This window comes from Chamaea fasciata, unplaced genomic scaffold, assembly GCF_029207755.1.
Source record: "Chamaea fasciata isolate MVZ Bird 193981 ecotype frontalis unplaced genomic scaffold, bChaFas1.0.hap1 SCAF_6, whole genome shotgun sequence".
In the NCBI taxonomy this organism is placed as follows: domain Eukaryota; kingdom Metazoa; phylum Chordata; class Aves; order Passeriformes; family Sylviidae; genus Chamaea; species Chamaea fasciata.
In genome coordinates, this window is record NW_027094091.1 from 64,057,364 (window position 1) to 64,075,424 (window position 18,061).

An 18,061-nucleotide genomic window follows, 5' to 3' on the forward strand; every position below is an offset into this window, starting at 1 on the left:
ATCTATTCTGATTCAATGCAAAGGAAGACAAAGCAAAAATCCCCTGATCATCAGCTCCTGCAGGGCTGGAAAAGTCTCAAAGTTCAAAAGTCACTGTGTTTCTTGTGGCAGGATAATATAACTGGGAGAGATGAAGTAATGAACTCATGCATACCATTATGAGAGGCAATGTTTTCCAAAAGATCATCAGATTTGAACTATTATTTGTAAAGAAAGAATATCAGACAAAGTCATTTTGGTGACAAAATGGTTGACATGGGGAAAAGGATTGTGAGGTTTAACAAAATGTAAAGAGCAGAAAATGGTTGCTTGCTTGTTTTATGGGGTTAGTTTTGTTGGGTTTTTTTAAGGGAAAAAAATTCTTATTTTCAGTGAAATGAAGCAGCTAAAGAGGGATGAAGAAAAACAGCTGCTAGAGAGGAAAAAAAGATTAAATGAAACTGCACATTGAGAAATGGGTAGACAAGCAGAAACACTAATTTCTTGATTACAAAATGGCATTTAATATTTCACTTTATTAAAGTTCTTGATAGATATCTTGATTATATGGCTGTATATGTCATATAGGAGGTTTTTCGTCTCATGACAGGGGAGCAAGGATGATTGGGTGGCTTTCAGTCCCAGTGTCATCAGTATATAATTTAGGGAATAATTTTTTGAATCAGAGAGATGTGTGGGTAGGAATAAAAAGCTTATTTAACAAATTTAAAGTCATTATGCTTCATACCAATCTTATTTCTTTCTCTCATCAGTTACATGGACAGTATTAATTTAGGTTTTAGTTTTTGATGTTGTTTTTTTTTTTTTTTTAAATCATCTGCTTTTTGTAAAAGCATCTGTTGTTCTTTGGGGATTTCTTGGTCTCATCTGCATTTTGAAAGCATTCAACAACCCCTTCTTTGCTTTCTTTGCCATGCAGTATTTAGATTTGTAATTTCTCTGGAGCTTTCTCAGTCCAGTTGCAGGTTCTGTCATATTCTTGACAGCCTCGGCTTTTCTTTCTTGTGGTTTTGTCACATTCCTTGCTTCGCTCTGCTCCCCCGGGGTCTATCCAGCTGTTTCACTCTCGTTTCTATGGATAGCAAGTGGGAGTGAAGGCAGGTCCTGCATTCCTCCTGTCACAATCACCTTTTGTCCCTAGTTCCGTGGCTGGCAGATGTCTGGCTGCCTTAGTCTGGGACTCACAGCTCAACAGCATCATACTGAACACATAGCACAGAGCACTGAGCTTTTGTGTGCACGTGGAGCCACAATTTTAGGCATCCACAGAACACCAAAATCCATTTGGTGGTTGTGTTTTGACACAGCATGTGTTTTTAGCACATGGTTCTGCACGTATGTGTTACTGCCTGTATCACTTATTGCCCTCCTTGTGTTTTTAACCCTGGATATACATCCAGATATGCTACAAATAAAGGGAAATTTAGAGTTACATCCTGCCAGGCTGTTCACACGTGGAATTCAGGCCATGTCCAACACTTGATAAGAGCATTTTTATTCCCTACATGGGTGGCTCATGCTACAGTGTCCTCCCTACTGCCACCAGGGTCTTCCAGGCAATCATCTGTAGCGATGTGCAGCTCTGATTGCATATTTTTTTCTCTTTGAAGAATTTTACGTTTCCTAAAAATCTTTCTTTCCATTTTTGTCTAATTTTTGAAACTACTTTATAATTTCTCCACCCCCCTTTTTTTTTTGTTGAAAACAATTCCTGTAGTACACTTATGGAATATTAGAAAGTAAAGACCATATGTCTTGTCTTGACCCTACTGCTCTTGGAATTTCTATCAGCTGAAGACTGCTGGAACCAGAAGTAGTAGCTATAATTGTTCTTTTCTATATCTTTTTTGTCCTCCTCTCCTTCTCTTTCTTCTTCTTCTAATTTTTTCTCCTCAGAGTTTTTGAGTAACTTAAAATCAAACGGGCTTAGAATTTGCAAAGTTGAGTGGGCCAAGCTGATGCCTTGAGAAATGTTTTATGGAGATTGAATGCTGCTCTTTTAGAGCAACTTTTTTTTTTTTTTGGCCAAAGTTTTCTGATTTCCTAATATTGCCACTAAAGTTTTTATTGTTGTTTCGACCTCTTGAGAATATCTTGTCAATACTTCTCCCATGTCTCTAACTCAGAGTACATGAACAACCCTAAAGCCCTTTTAAAAGTCTCACAGTCCAAGTTTTGGGGCCTTACAGGACCCTATGTAACTTCTGCGTGCATGCTGCAAATCAGATTTTCTCCCAGAAATTAGCAGCCATTTTCCTTTTTTGTTTCTTTCAGAAAGTCTAAGAAATGGTGATAAATTAAAACAGGAAAACAATATGTATGTGTAGATATATATCTACCCTTAAACAGCATAAAGAAATCTTTATGTTAGGAAGCATGGTAGTGAAGGAAAAGCTTGCTAGAGAGATAAAGCAGCATGGCAAAAAAAAAAAAGGAAAAGTAAAAATAAATAAAAAATAAAATAGCTGGTGATGTGGAATACTTTCATCAGATGTGCGCAGGGCTGGGCGTGTTTTTCGGGAAACAAACTGCTTTCAACTTAGGCTCCTCAGAAATGAGTGAAATCAATTACAGTTGAAAAGGTAATAACAGGAGGGAAGGAAATGTGAGAATGCATTGTTGGTGTCTCTGTTATACTGGAGAAGCAAAATTTTTCTTCTTAATGATAGGCCTTGTCACTTCAAACAAAAAGGGTGTAGCCTATTTAAGCCCTGAAGGTGTTTTCTTGCTTGTTTAGTCACAGCCATTCCATATTACCATTTTAAGACCTGGGTCATTCCTTTGAAAGTTTTTACAAGAGCTGTTTTCAAAGCACTAAAGACCTCATCATCCATCCACTGAAGGTGAGGTTCACATTTCCTGAAGATTTGAAATAGGCTCAAAATAAAATAAAATCAGTTTCTTTCCAGAGCCATTAATAGGCAGTTTCATTGTTTATTTTATACTAATTAATCCAGTCACAATATAATGCACAAAGTCAATTTGTCAGATTGTATAATAGGCTGTGTAATACTTACTAATTTGGTTTTATACTTCAATTATTTTTTATAGTTTAGGAATGCCACTTCAAATGGGTAAATAATATTTAAGATGGAATGGCATTTTTGGCTATAATTAAATGCATTTAAAATTTTATTAAAACTATAAAATCTTATAATTAAATATTCCACATGAAGTTCAGTTTTACATAATATTACATATGGCAAAAAATCATGCTTTTTTTCCAATTAAAATAACTGTGTCTTTTTTAGGAGATACTTGCATCTAGATGTTGTTTGGCATTGAAGAATGAAGGTATGGAATAATCTGCAACTGGGGTGATATTTATGAGTGCTTTTTTCTTTTCTTAAAATTTGTATCCTTGTTATTTAAATTGGAGTGTCTGTGCCTTTTATTCTTGTGCATTAAAAGTTCCTGAAAATGTTAATGGAAGAAAGTTTTTAGCCCTAGTCATCCCACAGGTCAAAATTTTATGAAATGGCCTGGGTGTTTTTTGAAATATCCAAGTTGCAAATGTTCTCAGTGATATCCCTATTTAAAAGAAATAGCAGTAAAAAAGGGTGTTTATGGTTCACTGTTTTTCTGCAAATTAAAGGAAACTGCATTGCTTGTAGTCTGAACTGATGTTACAGGTGCTATTTTCAGGATAGGCATATTTTCTAATTTCTAGTTTCTTTTTGCTGCTCTACAAACCCAGATGGAAGCTAATCAGTAGAATAAGTGAAAAAGGAAGAAAAGGCAGTTAAGGCTCTTCCAGTCCTGTGGCCTTGAAAAGGAGCAAGTGGGTCAGTGTGAATAAAACATGCAAGGTTTGTATAAACCACTGCAACAGCAGTTTGGATGGGACGTGAAACCTCAAAACCTGAGACAAACTGAGCAGGAGGGGCAAACCCGAAATGCCACTAGGAAAATTGCTTAGACCATCCAGTATTCTACTGGGTCTTATCCCTTCACCTTGCACCAGGGATAAAAACTTCAAGGGATCTTGGTCCCTGAGCCCTTTCTTGATGGTGAAACGTCCATAAGAAAACCAAATGGTTTCGGCCCAGTCGCTGCAGTTTCTTAGGAAGTAGCATGGCAGCTGGAAAACTGGTTATTGCAGCTAGTGATTGTATTCAGCCCACTTGTTCCAGCTGCTGGAAACCTGTACCAATATCCGTCTGAAGGCCACTGAAGTGTGTGTCCTCTACTTGCATCCTGGTGAAGATACTAAAATTTCTCAAACCACCAAATAAATACCTGGTGCACATGAACACAGTGGTAGCAACTGAACTGGGCATGGAGGAGGTGTGCAAACTCATAACCTGGTGAATATCGTTGCTTCAGTTTCTGTGAAGCTTCATCAAGAGAAACAGCATGAGAGAATGCCATCAATCAAGATCAAGATTTTAATACTTGATGGATTGAGCAGTAGCAGTTTAAAGTGTAAAATTACAGCTCATTTTCAAGCTGCTACTAATTGTAAATCAAACTCTGAAGTGTTCTGTTGGAACTGTAACTGTGGATGAACATCGTTATTGTTTTCAATTTGCCATTTTCATTTTGATAGCAAAATGTATCATAAAGCTTTGATTTTTAATTTATTTTTATTACCAAATGTTTATTATCATGTTTGTCATTTTGACTTGAGCATCCCGGGAGAGAATTTTAATGGTTATTCAGTAAAAGGAATTAAATCAACCTTAAGAGTGTATTTTACTTAATTTCAATCATGGTTTATTGCTCAGAATGTATTTATAAAGATATGCGTGATTATGTGAATCATTAGAAATTATGTTACCAAGGAAATGACTTAGTGAACCTTTTCTTCAACACATATTTGATTTAAAGTATTATCAAATGGGGACCACAGGGCCAAAATACGAGATGACTCATGAAGTAGGAACTTTTCTGAGGAATAATGCAAATATTGTGAGCTCTATTTTTAAAAATACCTAGAAACTAAGGCCACTCTTACATGAAACTTAGGCTTCAATGACAACAATTCTTTTCTTCAATGACAACAATTCTTTTTCCTTCAGGGAGTTCACAACAAGCTGTGAACTCTCTGAAGGAAAAAGAATTGCACTTTTCAGGCATTGGTGAGTAATGTAATCATTTTCAGCCATTCAAACAAATCCATTTTTGGCTTTAATAGTTTGAATCTCTGCTATACGGAAAGACATTGGAATACATCTGAATGACACCTTGTTGACTTTAAGCACTATTTTATTTTAAGCACACAAGCTGGTATTTAACATCCCACTGAGCACTTGTGGCTCATGGACAAACTTGAGAAGTTTGAAGTTTGTAAAAGGAAGGGATTTTTCCAGAAATTAGATTTTCTGATTCTTTTTTTTTTTTTTTCCTGATTCAGAAGGACAAGAAGAAAAGAAAATGTTTATCAGAAAATTCAATAGTAGGCAGTGGTTTTGAGACAAGAAAAGAGAATGCAACCACTTTTAGGCACTTTATTACTTCTTTAGGTTCTGCTTACACATGTAAATATTATGAAGATGCGTTTCAGCGCATGATTATGGTCCCAGTTAACTGTGGCATAACTTTGGGCTGAAAAGATGTTAATTATTAGTCAACTGTTGGTATTTTCATACAGTTGCTTTTATTTTTAAGCATCACACCCTCAACAACCCCTGCAAGGTAATGTACTATGAAAAGACCCAGCTAAATAAATGAACATTTCTTTCAGATAGTTTTCAAGAGACCTACTGTTTGTAACTATTATGTAGAATACTGAAATAATTTAGTCAGTGTGGTGAGGTATCAATGTGCCACATCCAGCAATTTTACTGGACATCAATGTGACTTCAGTGTTTCCTGGCAGTGAAGAGACTTTGTCATGAATAAAATAACCAGTGACAAAATTTTATCTGAAGGACAGGTATTTGATAATGTGAAGATAAACCAAAATTAACTGTGGAAAATATGGTACCAGCATATCCTGAGAAGACCAAGGGTCAGTGTTACAAGAAGTGGAAAAGCCCAAGAGTTTTGTGACTGGCCCAAAATATGCTGAAGGTTTTCCTTCTAAAGCTGAGCACAGATGTTTCATAATGAAAGTGCTAGATCAGCCTGGATTATACAGGACTTAAATTACTCCTCTGCACAATATTTTATTGTGCAAACTCGTGAACAATTTTTAAACATGTTATTTTTCTTGTGGTCCTATTAAAAGAGTAGTCTGTAATGTTTTTAGGTTGCATTATCTTAACATCAGCTGGACAGACCTGCTAGGTGTCATCTAACTCTCTGTGCTGCCCTCAGCAATATCACCCCATCGTTTTTATAAACAGATCAAAGATCCTCTGAATATTATTCCATCCTGCTGAGGAACTTCGCTGCTGCAGAAATTAAAGACTTTCTCTTGCAGGCAATTACCTTCATGCCTTTTTTTTTTTTTTTTTCCCATAGGGTGATTTTTCCTGATTTCAGAAGTATTTCTTCCTCGTCATGTTTCAGTCTCCCAAATTATTTATGAAGGACAAATATATGCCTTCGCAGACTTTGTTTGGAAAGGGAAACATAATTTAGACCCCCCCATATTTTTTTTGCTTTATCAGCATTGCTATTTTAGGCCTAAATTTTATGAACCTCCATTGATATAGCTCTGCTGAATACTTAAAAGTAGGCTACAGGTCTGTGAAACTTAAGGAACATCTTAGACCCAGTGCATGCAGGTAAACCTGTGACAAAACAAATTTTTGGTGTCAGAATTTAAAGCGTTTCTACAACTTTGATGACACAATAATTGTTCTAAGTGATTTGAACTTTGTGTTATATGGATTGAGATAGCTGTTCCAACAGTTTTCATCTCGTGGTTCCTGTTTCCCTGTCCTTTGACTGAAACAGAACTGACTGTGAAGGTGTTTTCAGCTCCTTTCAGGGTATGGCTTGATCAGCAGTTTGTAATTATTGCGGTTAATGACAGGATTCTTTATGCTGTGGCTCGTGGAGTTAACCTCTGCATTAGGATAGGTGAGAGTCTGTCACAAAGAAATGATTATCTAAGTTCTCTGAGTCATATCACTGAGATAATGCCTTTGTTGTAATACAGTGTCATCAGGCAGCTTATGAACAGGGTTGTTATGAAGTCAAGCCAAACTTCAAAAAAGTTATCACCAGCTCGTGTTACTTTGTCCTGTGCTTGGAGAAGAACTGAGCAAAGGCACACTAACAATGCTATTAGGGGAAATTTCCTGTACTAAACCCCCTGATCAGAGGTATATTTTGCTCTCAATTAAAAAATTTGCCTCCACTGCACTGCCTGTGTGGAGCTGAGAATGTTTTCCATTTTCCACACGTGTCTGTGTCTTTGTGTGCTCGCTCTGTGTGCTCCCCTTGGCTACCTGTGATTGTATGCCAGATATGTGTTAGTGGCAACTACTGGAACAACTTCAGGGCTGTACTTCTCGTTTTAATTAGTGGCTGTCATTTTTCACACTGCTAGTAAATCACTCCAAACAGGTTGCTTGGGGCTGTGGTTGTGTTGGAGACATAAATCTTTTGTTAAGAGATTAGTGAGTCATCTATCCCATGGCCCTCATTGCCACCCATTACACGGTTATAATTAAACTTTCTCCACTATAGATCCATGAGTCTTCTCCTTTGGGGATTGCAGTAGAGCCAAGAGGTTTCTGGAGCAGCAGAGTGATGGGGTAGTAGATGGATGATGCAAAGCAGTCCCCTTCCTGAGCCTGTTTTTCCATGGAAAATTCACAGTACAACAGTCAGTCATGACATTTCACCTCAGAGCCAAAAGCAAGACCAGTGGTAGGTATGAGCAGAAGTAGTTTGAGTTTCTGGTAGGTAGAAAGTATGCCTGAAATATGCCCTTAGACAAAAATATGGTGGTTTTTTTACTGGTGACACGGGACCACTGTGCTCGTTTCTTGTCTTCACAGAAGGTGCATGTAGGACAATAGATATTGTCCACACTGGGATAGAGATTTGGCTTATTCTAAATTGCTGCATCAAGACACTTGATTCCCAGTCTCCTATTTATAAACTCAAAGTCTCTAAGGAAAGATTAACTTGCACTGGAACAAATGCACATACGAGCTGTATCTCAAAAAAAAAAAAAAAAAAATCAGTCCCAAAAAAGATCAATCTAATTCCTATGAAATTTCTCTGCAGAGGAAATTGAACTAAAATATTTATTTAGTTTTCAGAACTATTGTGGAAAAAGTGAGAATTTAAGAAACAGACACATTTTTATCAATTTCGTTTTTAAAAGCTTTTAAATTGCTATCATTACATCATGAAATAATTTATTGAGTGCTCTGCCATACAACTCCCAACACACATTTCAAAGAGAGAGGAGAGGTGCAAGCTGATGGTATCCAAACAAAGTGAAGTGCAGGACAGTTTAGCTTAACAATTTCCTCTAAGAACTACTCTTCTCAATAACCAAGCACCATTTCTTATATGCATAAATATACAGAGAACATGCACAAACATTGAACTAAATGACCTTTTCAGTTGGTTTCAACGTTTTCCTTAAAAGATTGAAAATATATACAAAACCCTGTATATATTGAGTTAAATTCTGTTCATCAGAGATTAAAAATAATTTTTTTTCTTCTGGTTGCCTAGAAGAAGAGCTTGAAGTGAAACCTGTGGGTGCAAATAGCAGGATGAACAAAGGTTATATACCAGGAGAAAAAAAAGTCCTTTTCTTACTACTACAAATATAACTTTTTTCCTATTAAGCATCAAATTAACAGTAACACTTATTTTTATAACCTTCAGCTTCTCCTAAAGTCTGTGGTAGTCATCAAATAATTCTCACTGCTACCCATTTTTAAATATCAAGCATAAATTTGTTATTTGGACTTAATGCTTTACACTAACAAGTATACTTGGCTTTTGGATTAGTGCTGTGGTCAAACAGGAGTAGAAAAACACAACAACTTTAAATACAAGTTACTAAAAATGTTAGAATGCTTCTTCCTTATACATCTTACTAGTAAAAAAAGGCAGTGCAAACCAAAATATTCTCCACTGAAGTTAGTAATGTCCTCAGTCCAGATTAAAGAAATGCAACAGTTTAGGTAGAAATCTCAAGGTGAAAGAAATACATTACAAGAAAGTCTTGTTGAGTTCAATGTTTAAATGCTCTCTTGATATTTATGCATATAGGAAATGGTGATAGGTCATTAAGAATATATATATATATATGTATATATGTGAGAACACTTATGTAAGAGTATCTAGGAACTGATTACCCTTTTTGTAAAACCACATGACAACACCAGAGCTCCGCAAGCCAGAAAATGCATCCCAAAAGCAAAATGAAAAAAATTCTGAGTCAAGAAATGTTATGAGATCTGCAATTCCATGAAGAAGATGCAAGAAGACATGATGTATTCGGTGGCAGAACTGCAGGCCTGATAAGGAGAAATAATAATTGAATCTCTCTATAGATGCAGCAGCTCATTCCCTCAAAAAATAGAAAAATAAAAATATTCAGAGCTATCCAGGTAAGTTCTCAACTTCTTCACACAGTATTGCTCCAGAAAAGCCAGCTGCACCTTAGACTGATTTGTGCAAGGTCATTTTCACCAATTTTAAATCTTCTGGGGTGTGACTCTCCCCATTGGAGGGATTTGAAAAAAACAGTACACTGAGTATTCTGCTTTACTACAGTCTGTTCTTGAGAATATTTAGCCTAATAAATATGCAAGGAAATAGAGAGCAATAAGGAGATCTGATGGAGTAGGAACAGATGAAATGCTGTCTGCCAATCCTTGGATTTTGGTCAAAAGTCTAGTAGAGACAGAGACATGAATCCGGTGGAGCATCCTGCAGCTCATCTATTTATCTTATTTTATCAGAAGCATTATCAGAGTGTGACTCCTAAAGAGGGAGAACATTATTGATCTGCTGTAAGTAATGACTTTGCTGAGGATCATCTGGCAAAAAATAGACAGAGGTGCTCAGATGTTCTACACAAACATTACATACAAGAGGAAACACACCTGAAAATACTATTTTTTAATCAGTTTGATGGGATATCAGAGTGCTGTGTGTTTTATGAAAATATTTAATATGCTTAAGTGGCATTGATCTAGGAGTAGAAATCAACTCTCTGGTGTTTTGTGCAGTCTGAAATGAGGCCTTAAAAGCTGAATGGAGTAAAGAGGTTGATGGCTATTGACTCGCTGGTGTCTCCTAATATGTGCAATTAAGGAGGTCACAATAAGGGACAACTGCAAGAGGTCATGGCCTTTGCTGATTTCACAGAGGGCTGTGACCAGGTCACTGGGTAGGGCCATTTTAAAGTAGAATTCTGTCACAAAAATGAGGTCTAATGCAAAACCATTGATTGATGCTATTAACTTGAAAATTAAGAATGTGTCTGATTGCAGAGGAAAGTGAGCACAATGCAAACACAACCAAGGAATTCTTAGATGTTTTTAGAAAACTTCATAGCCTAGAGTAAATATAAACTTTAGGAGAATGCAGATGAATTTTCAGTGGGAAATGCTTTTACATGGAAGATATTCTAGCTGCATGAAGAAGCTGTGTAGATTTGGGAACAAAACAAGATAAAATTTTAATTCTTCAAGAGACTCCTGCCTTTAGAAAGGACAGAATTTATGACATCAGGAGGCATTTGCAGGCCATTGTCACTACAGTTTCACCTACAGATATTCCAGGGGGCAAGGCTGTATAAACCAATTTGAAAAATTTTTTTCTATTTCAAAACATACTTGAACCATAACTTCAGGGGAAATGATCTGGGTATATCAATTAAAGACACAGAGAAATGAAATCTACTGTTACACCAAAGCATCAATAAAAAAGTGTTATGGACTTAGTGCTTGTGGCCCTCAATTTCTGAAGTGAATATTCAAATATTTGAGATGGGAGAGAGGGAATTAAAAACAAAGTTAACTTATTTCCACAAAAAGACCCTTCTTTTTTGCTATCTCTTTATTCAAACATGAAAATGTGGCATTGACACAGATACTTGCTAGAACTTTCAAATGCCAAACACTTCGTTTTTTTATTTTATTTTATTTTATTTTTTTTTTTTTTTGTGTTTTTTTTTCAAGATGATTAACGCTGATATTTTATAGAAGCAAAGTAAAACTTTAGCTTTTAAGACAACATGTGCTACTAAAAATAGCCTCTGGCATGCTTATCCCTTTTTCTTGCAATGCTTTCTCTTGAAATAAAAATCTTCCTGGAAACTTACAGTAAACTCCCAATCGGTATGGCATTGGTCAAGGCACCTCTCTGGTTTCCAAGCAGGTGTTTGGTTTGTCATGCCAGCAGATGTTATTTGATGTACTGTTCTGTGTCAGCAGAACAGTGTTTTTGATACATGATACTGTATTTTTGACACAACCCCTCTCTATTTGAAGAGTCTTCCATTTCCTGGAATATATTTTTCATGAGACTGTCTTCATGAGATCTCTGTAGCTATATATAAGATAAAGAATATTTTTGACTGAGGAGCATGTTAAAATACAGAAAAAAAAAGTCAAAAAATGAAATCACGAAATCACTTGCTGTTTCTCAGCAATGTGTGTTGTAATTGTACCTCTGCCCTGACTAGCTCAGCAATTCCCTACTGATACTGCTGTGTAATGGTTCCCACACAGTTGCTGGAGGGAAGGTCACAGGTGTATTTTTTCAGGATTTTAGTAAGGTTTTTGGTACTGTTCCACAGAGAGTGATCTGGACAAGTTTTCAAACTGGGATGAGCTGGTTCTTGGAGCACTGGGTGGAGAAGTTGCTGAGGGACAGAACCCAAATGCTTGTAGTGAACAGGGCTACTGGTGACCTGTCACAAGCAGTGCTCCTCAGTGCTCAGTTCTGGGGCCAGTCCTGTCAAACACACAATCATAAAATAATTGAGTGGTTTGGATTGCAAGGGACCTTAAATATCTCCTGGTTCCAACCCTCCTGCCATGGGCACCTCCCACTAGACCAGGTTGCTCAGTGCACCATCCAACCTGGCCTAGAACACTTCCAAGGAAGATCCATAGCTTCTCTGGGCAATCTGTTCCAGTGCTACCCTCACAGTGAAGAATTTCTTCTTTATATTGTAAAGAATTTCACCTAGATATTTATATATTTGTGAATGGTCTGGATGCAGAACTTGAATGAACCATTAGCAAGCTTGCTGATGATACCAAATTTGCTGGTGGGAGGTGCTGCTGACTCTCTTGAGAGACAGGAGGCCTTGCAGAGGCATCTGGATATATTGGAGCTTTGGACTATAAGGGGCAGGTCTCCCTACTCTCCAGTAATGGGACACACAGGAACAGTTCCAAGCTGTGCCAGAGGAGGTTTAGACTGGACATTAGGAAGCATTTCCTAACCAAGAGGGTAGTCAGACATGGGAATAAGGTCTCCAGGGAGGTGGCCAATGCTCCAAACCTGCTGGTTTTTAAGAGGAGTTTGGATACTGCCCTTAATAACATGCTTTAACCTTTCGCCAGACAGTTGGGTTGGATGATGACTGTAGGCCCCTCCTAATTTAAAGGAGGTCTATTCTATTCTATTCTATTCTATTCTATTCTATTCTATTCTATTCTATTCTATTCTATTCTACTCTTTGCTATGCTATGCTAGTCGTGCTGCTTCATTTCTAGTAATTTTGGTGAAAGTTTGGGGGATTTACAAATTCTGTGTCTTTTAAAAAAATACTTCTAGGATTTTTTTTTTTCTTGCCCTCTGAAGCTTCTCCATTACCTTGAGACTTCCACTGAATGCATGCCTGTCTCGTTGAAGTCACCTGCAGCTGAAGAGACAGCTGAGATAGAACTAGCAAACTGCAGAATTTTCTTAATTAAGAAGTAAGCACTAAAATTATTATTTTCAGTTATCTGTTTCCAGACAGGAATCCAAACCTCAGAGCTGTCTGTCTACATTTACTACATAGGCAATAGAATCTGAGTGGCAATTGAAAATCTGGAAAGGGACCTGATGGGTTTAATTGGAGATGCTGCCTTGTTTGGATTCCTTACACCTCCAAGTCAAGCAAAAGATAAAGATTTCCTCATCTCTGTATTTTAATCCTTACTTTCAGTTTTTAACTACTTTGTTAGATTGGCAGAAATCTTCTTTTAACATAATTTTAATATGCATTATTAAATTAGTCAGAAACTGTTTCTCCTGTCTCACAAGGGGGAAACTGCCTCAGAAAAAAGTGATTTATCATTCCTTTAGGCTCACAGATGAACTTCCCCCTTCTCTACAGGGTGATCATGAAGATGGGCACCACCTACCTCCTCAGCAAACACGAGGTAAGGATGATTGTGGTGAGGAGAGACTTCTTCCTTTTCATGTAATTCTGGTGCTTAAAAGTAATTAAAAATGAAAAAAAAAAATCTCCAAGCATATTAGTTTTTGGTTCTAGTTGTGAAGTGTGACTTCTGTGACATTGTCCTGCTTAGTGGTGAAAGGTGTCTGTAAATAGAGAGGGAGAACATTTAAAAGCATTTTTCCTTGAGTTTTCCTTTTCCAGGATCCTGATGTTCCCTGCACTGTGCACAGGAACCATGTCTGCTGAATGAATGTGAGAATAATTGATTCTACTCTGCATACTCTGATTTCTAAGATAATTTCTGTATTACAATTAATACAGATTTTCTACAGATTTTTCAACTAATTTCAATATGTGCTGGCACTTTCTGGACTTCATCTCATGCATGTTTTGCTGATGATCTTTAGACAAAACTTTCTTTGTTTGCTTTTATTTTTACCCAGAGATTTAAAGACATAATTTTCCTTCCTACTTTGATGGTTACCTAGGAGCAGGGGGTGCCTCCTGTGTTTCTGTGTGTAATAGTCACTCCTCTGTCTCATGGGCTTTCCTCTGCTAACATTTCAACTATTTAGTTTTAACCCACAGTAAGGTTTTCTGAGTTTTCCTGTTGTTGTCCCAAACAGAACATTTTTATTCACTGGGAATATAATATGGCTTCATATGATTCTCATTATTTCTCATTATTTCATTTTGCTGAGTTTTGCTTTTATCTTTCTTGTCACTTTCTAGAAAACACTCTTAAATTACCTGCCTGCTGAATCCCAGTTCGGTGCCCTCTGTACTTTCTTTGATTGATGCATCTTTCTTACTGATTTTCTTGTGTACTGGCTGCTATTTTTTCTTTTTTCTGTTTCTTCCTGTCCCCTTACTGAGGACTTTATTCTTTCTTGCCAATTTAAAGCTCTTTTGCCCAGACCCATTAGTTTTCTCTCTCAGCAAATTGGTGACCATGGTCCTCAAAAAAATTTATCAACACTTTGAAGCCTGTGCTTTGTGTTTCTAAGCCCCCTACCTTTTACACTCTGATTTACCGCCACTATTCTGGGAGTTTGGGCTTTATTCAACATTGACAGTGGCAGAGAATCACCTATGACATTAAGCAGATTAGACTGAACCTAATTATGTTGTACTTGGGGAATTACAAACCACAAATTCCTCTGATGGCTTTCTAGGTCTGAGGTTTAATGAAGCAGCAGAATTTCATAGTATTTTTTTCATGTGGCATCATGCTTGTACCACCTTAAGGGGGAATGTCAATGATTTCTCCTTGCTCCATGTCTCCTAGCTTCCCACCATTGCTCTTCTGCATGGGCTCCCAATGTTTGCTATATCATAATGTGCTTTAAATAAAGATCACAAAAACCTTTAAATAAAGATCACTGCCCAAGCAAATGGGGTGACTTGAGGTTACTGAGTCAGCCTCAATTTTTTTTCGTTCTCCCCCCTTCCCATTTTCTAACTTGTGAGACTTTTCCTTTGCAGTTCTGTGAATGTTTTTTTAATGTAATTTGTGCCTAACATATAGATAAGTCTATCTAATAAGCGGTTGGAAATAATATATGTAGATTTTTCTATTTTATATTCTTTTCTGTAAGTCAGCAGAGTAGAATTCATTAACTTGATATGGATCTTTTTCAGTCTTTTCAGTAACCATTCACCAAAGAATGGACTTAGGAGTGTATTTATATGGTAAATCTACTGATACTGCTTACTTTAATATAAAGTTCATCTTTTTAATGCTTTTCCATATATACACATTTGGCTCTTTTGGAAAGGGACTTGTAATCCAATCTTCTTTCTTCTCATTTTAGCAGAATTATCACTTATAAACTAACGTAGATTAGTTGCAAATATTAAAAGAAAACTATTTATTTGTGTAGCACTTGAAATATACTTGAACAAACTATTTCTTAAGGAGAGTGATATTTACTATAATACTTTAAATAGTGAAGACCATTGAGTTGTGGCAGGTTTTTTGTTTGGCTGGTTTGGGTTTTTTATGGGAGAATATTCAAAAAGGAATTATGCAATGAATGCATTAAAAAAACCAAATAACAAAATGCAAAAAAACCTGTTTGATAGAGAGCTGTAGTAATGCTTAATGGAGTTTTTTGCTTTTCTGAGAGTGATAGCACAGCATGTAGTATATAACTGACTAATGGAGATTTACCACTCAAGTAAGTCAATCAAAAATTTAATTTAGCTTGAAACTCTCATGGAAACAGCTATGACTCTTGTATCTGTCCCAATTAAATACAGAGTGATGATGATTGCATGTGTGTCACTAATAAGGTTGTTAGGAGAATTTTTGATAAAGCTTTTGATGGGGATGCAAAAATGGAAGTTTTGAATCTTCTGAATTCAAAAAGAAAATCACTGGCCACATAGGATATTTAAAACAATTTTCAAAAGGACAGTATCCTTATTCAAAATGCTTTTCATGTTGAATATATTTAGTCTAGAGTAAGGCCTAGAGGAGTGTGGAGTTTTTTGGATATATTTTCTTTTAAAATCATTCATGAAATCATCAGATTCTAAAATACACTTGGGATTTTAATTCTAGAACAATTAAGAACATCAACATAGCAACTGTACCACCTTTACCTGTCTCTGGAAAGTCTTCACGCTGGTGTTGGTGAGTCTCATGAGGCAAAAAGAACACCACCTACTTTAAGAAAGACCAGTATATCTACCTCTTAAAAAACTGGCAGTTATTTGAAGCACAGCAAAAGCCCTCTGTGGACACTTCGCAGACAAAATCAGACAGCCCCTAGCAAGACCTTCTATAATTAATTTATGAGGGTAAAATGTGTACATTTGCCAGAAGAAGAACAGTATCTCGGAAAAGGAAGGCTGCATTTCTGATCTTTCAGCCCTGATTCTTAAGGCATAACTGCCAAAAATAAGTATATTCATAGCTAACATTCACAGCTGTACTTGACATTAAAAGCCACTGAGATAGTAGCTCCTTGGTGTGTGGCCTTTCTCTCCAGGTGGCACCTCTGCCTGACCTCTCTGTCCCACTAGACCTACTGAACTTATTGCTTTGCTTGCTGATGTTTCCCTCTGCTCTGCTGGTACTAACCACCATTTTCTTATGAATTGGTTCAATAAGTACCATAATAATTCTCAACTTTGAGGTTATTGGTTTTATTTTAGCTCTGAGGAAAGCCTTGTATGCCCCCAAATCTTGCCTGTTATACCCAGAAAAAAAGAGAGAAAGAGTCCTCACAAAGTTTCACTTTTTCTGAAGCATAGATGGAATGTGTGTGTTTCCACAAAATTACCTCCTAAAGTGCACTTCTATAAAATGAGTACTGCATATCTTTGAAAATTCATCACAGTTTGACTGTATTCAGTTAAATACTTTGTACAAAACACAAATCACTTTCTGGTTGAAAAGATTTGATGATGAAAACTCATTTGATGCTTCTAGGACAGATTGCAGCAAGTTTATGATGTTGCTATTTTTTCATGTCTTTTTTTTGCTGTTGTTTACAGATGAAATAACCTCCTAAGTTACAGCTGAAATGAGCAAAAATATCTCTGCAAAGTTTTGACAAAGTAAATACACCTGTGATTGAAGAACTATAGGTATTCACACTTTTCATTTAATTTTCTAATATTCTTTGTAAATTAGGATGATCTGCATCTTTTAAACACATTGTTGGGAGCACTTTTTGGGTTTTTTTTAATTGTGTTATTATATATACATTATATTATATATATATAGAAAGAGAGAGAGTGTCATCATGCTTCATGCTTATTATACAAAAGTCTTACTTGGGCAAAAGAGGAACACAGTCACAGGTGATGCTGGGAAATTATTGTTATTCCAGTTCATGATTTAACAATATAATAGTCTGATTTATTAATTACAATAATATGTATTAATAATTCAAATAATGTGAGAAAAAAAATCACAAGGCAGTTGTATTTATTTTCAGGGGAAATAAGAAATCATTTCTAGGAACCCTCTGGGTCCAAAGACTGGTAGGTTCAGCCTTCCTGAAAGAAAGAGATGGACTCAGAATGAGCTGTCAGCATCCTGAAGCCATCACTGGGAGGCATATAGTCTTGTTTTAGGGAGTTTCTTCCATTTACTGGGAGAGGAGGGATGCTGATAGTCCTGTCCTCCATGGACTTTATTTTTGTACATTTTTTGAACACAGTTTAGGTGCTCACTTTCATCATCATCCTTAACCATTCACTTTTTGATCTAAAGCTGGGTTTCCCTGAACAATGGAAGGCTGAAACTCTGTGGTGACCTCAGAATTATAGCTGTGGTTTCTGTCAGAACCCCTGCACCTCTGGTGCTGTTCTGCACGTGTGCACCCTTTTGCACTTCATTTTATTCTAGAAATATGAATGGCTGCTCATTGCCAGTGTAAATTGAAGGGAACCTGAAACAAATGTAGTTGATGGTTAGTTGACCACCAGGCAACTGCTGTCACAAATACTGATTTTTTTTTTTTTTTAAGGCTAAAAGCAGCTCAACCCATACAAGTCCTGAGACCCTGAGGTCTCAAGTGAATGACCTTTAGTAATGGAAAAATTGTTTTGTTTATCATAAGGTTGTTGGGAAAGTTCAACCAAGCCAAAGCAAAATAACACTGGAATGATAAGGTGACCTCTTGTGAACTGCCTGTAGAGCACAGGTCAAACTCTGTCCTTGTTCGTGTCCAGACAATTAAAAAAAAAATCAAAAATAAGATTTTATCATATTTTCCATGTAGTTCACTTATCATATTGTGATGCTGGTCTCTAGTATACTTTTAATGG

General features: G+C 36.6%; 1 long non-coding RNA gene across 2 annotated transcripts; it reads left to right on the top strand.

Annotated features, from left to right (window-relative positions):
* Window positions 1–2,756: 2,756 nt before the first annotated feature.
* Window positions 2,757–4,680, top strand: LOC136290726 (uncharacterized). Of its 2 annotated transcripts, none has more exons than XR_010721344.1 (3): window positions 2,757–2,843; window positions 3,252–3,294; window positions 3,671–4,680. It is a non-coding gene; the product is annotated as an uncharacterized lncRNA (long non-coding RNA). The 2 variants fall into 2 exon arrangements; XR_010721343.1 differs by having other exon boundaries at window positions 3,698–4,680.
* The last annotated feature ends 13,381 nt before the right edge of the window (window positions 4,681–18,061 follow it).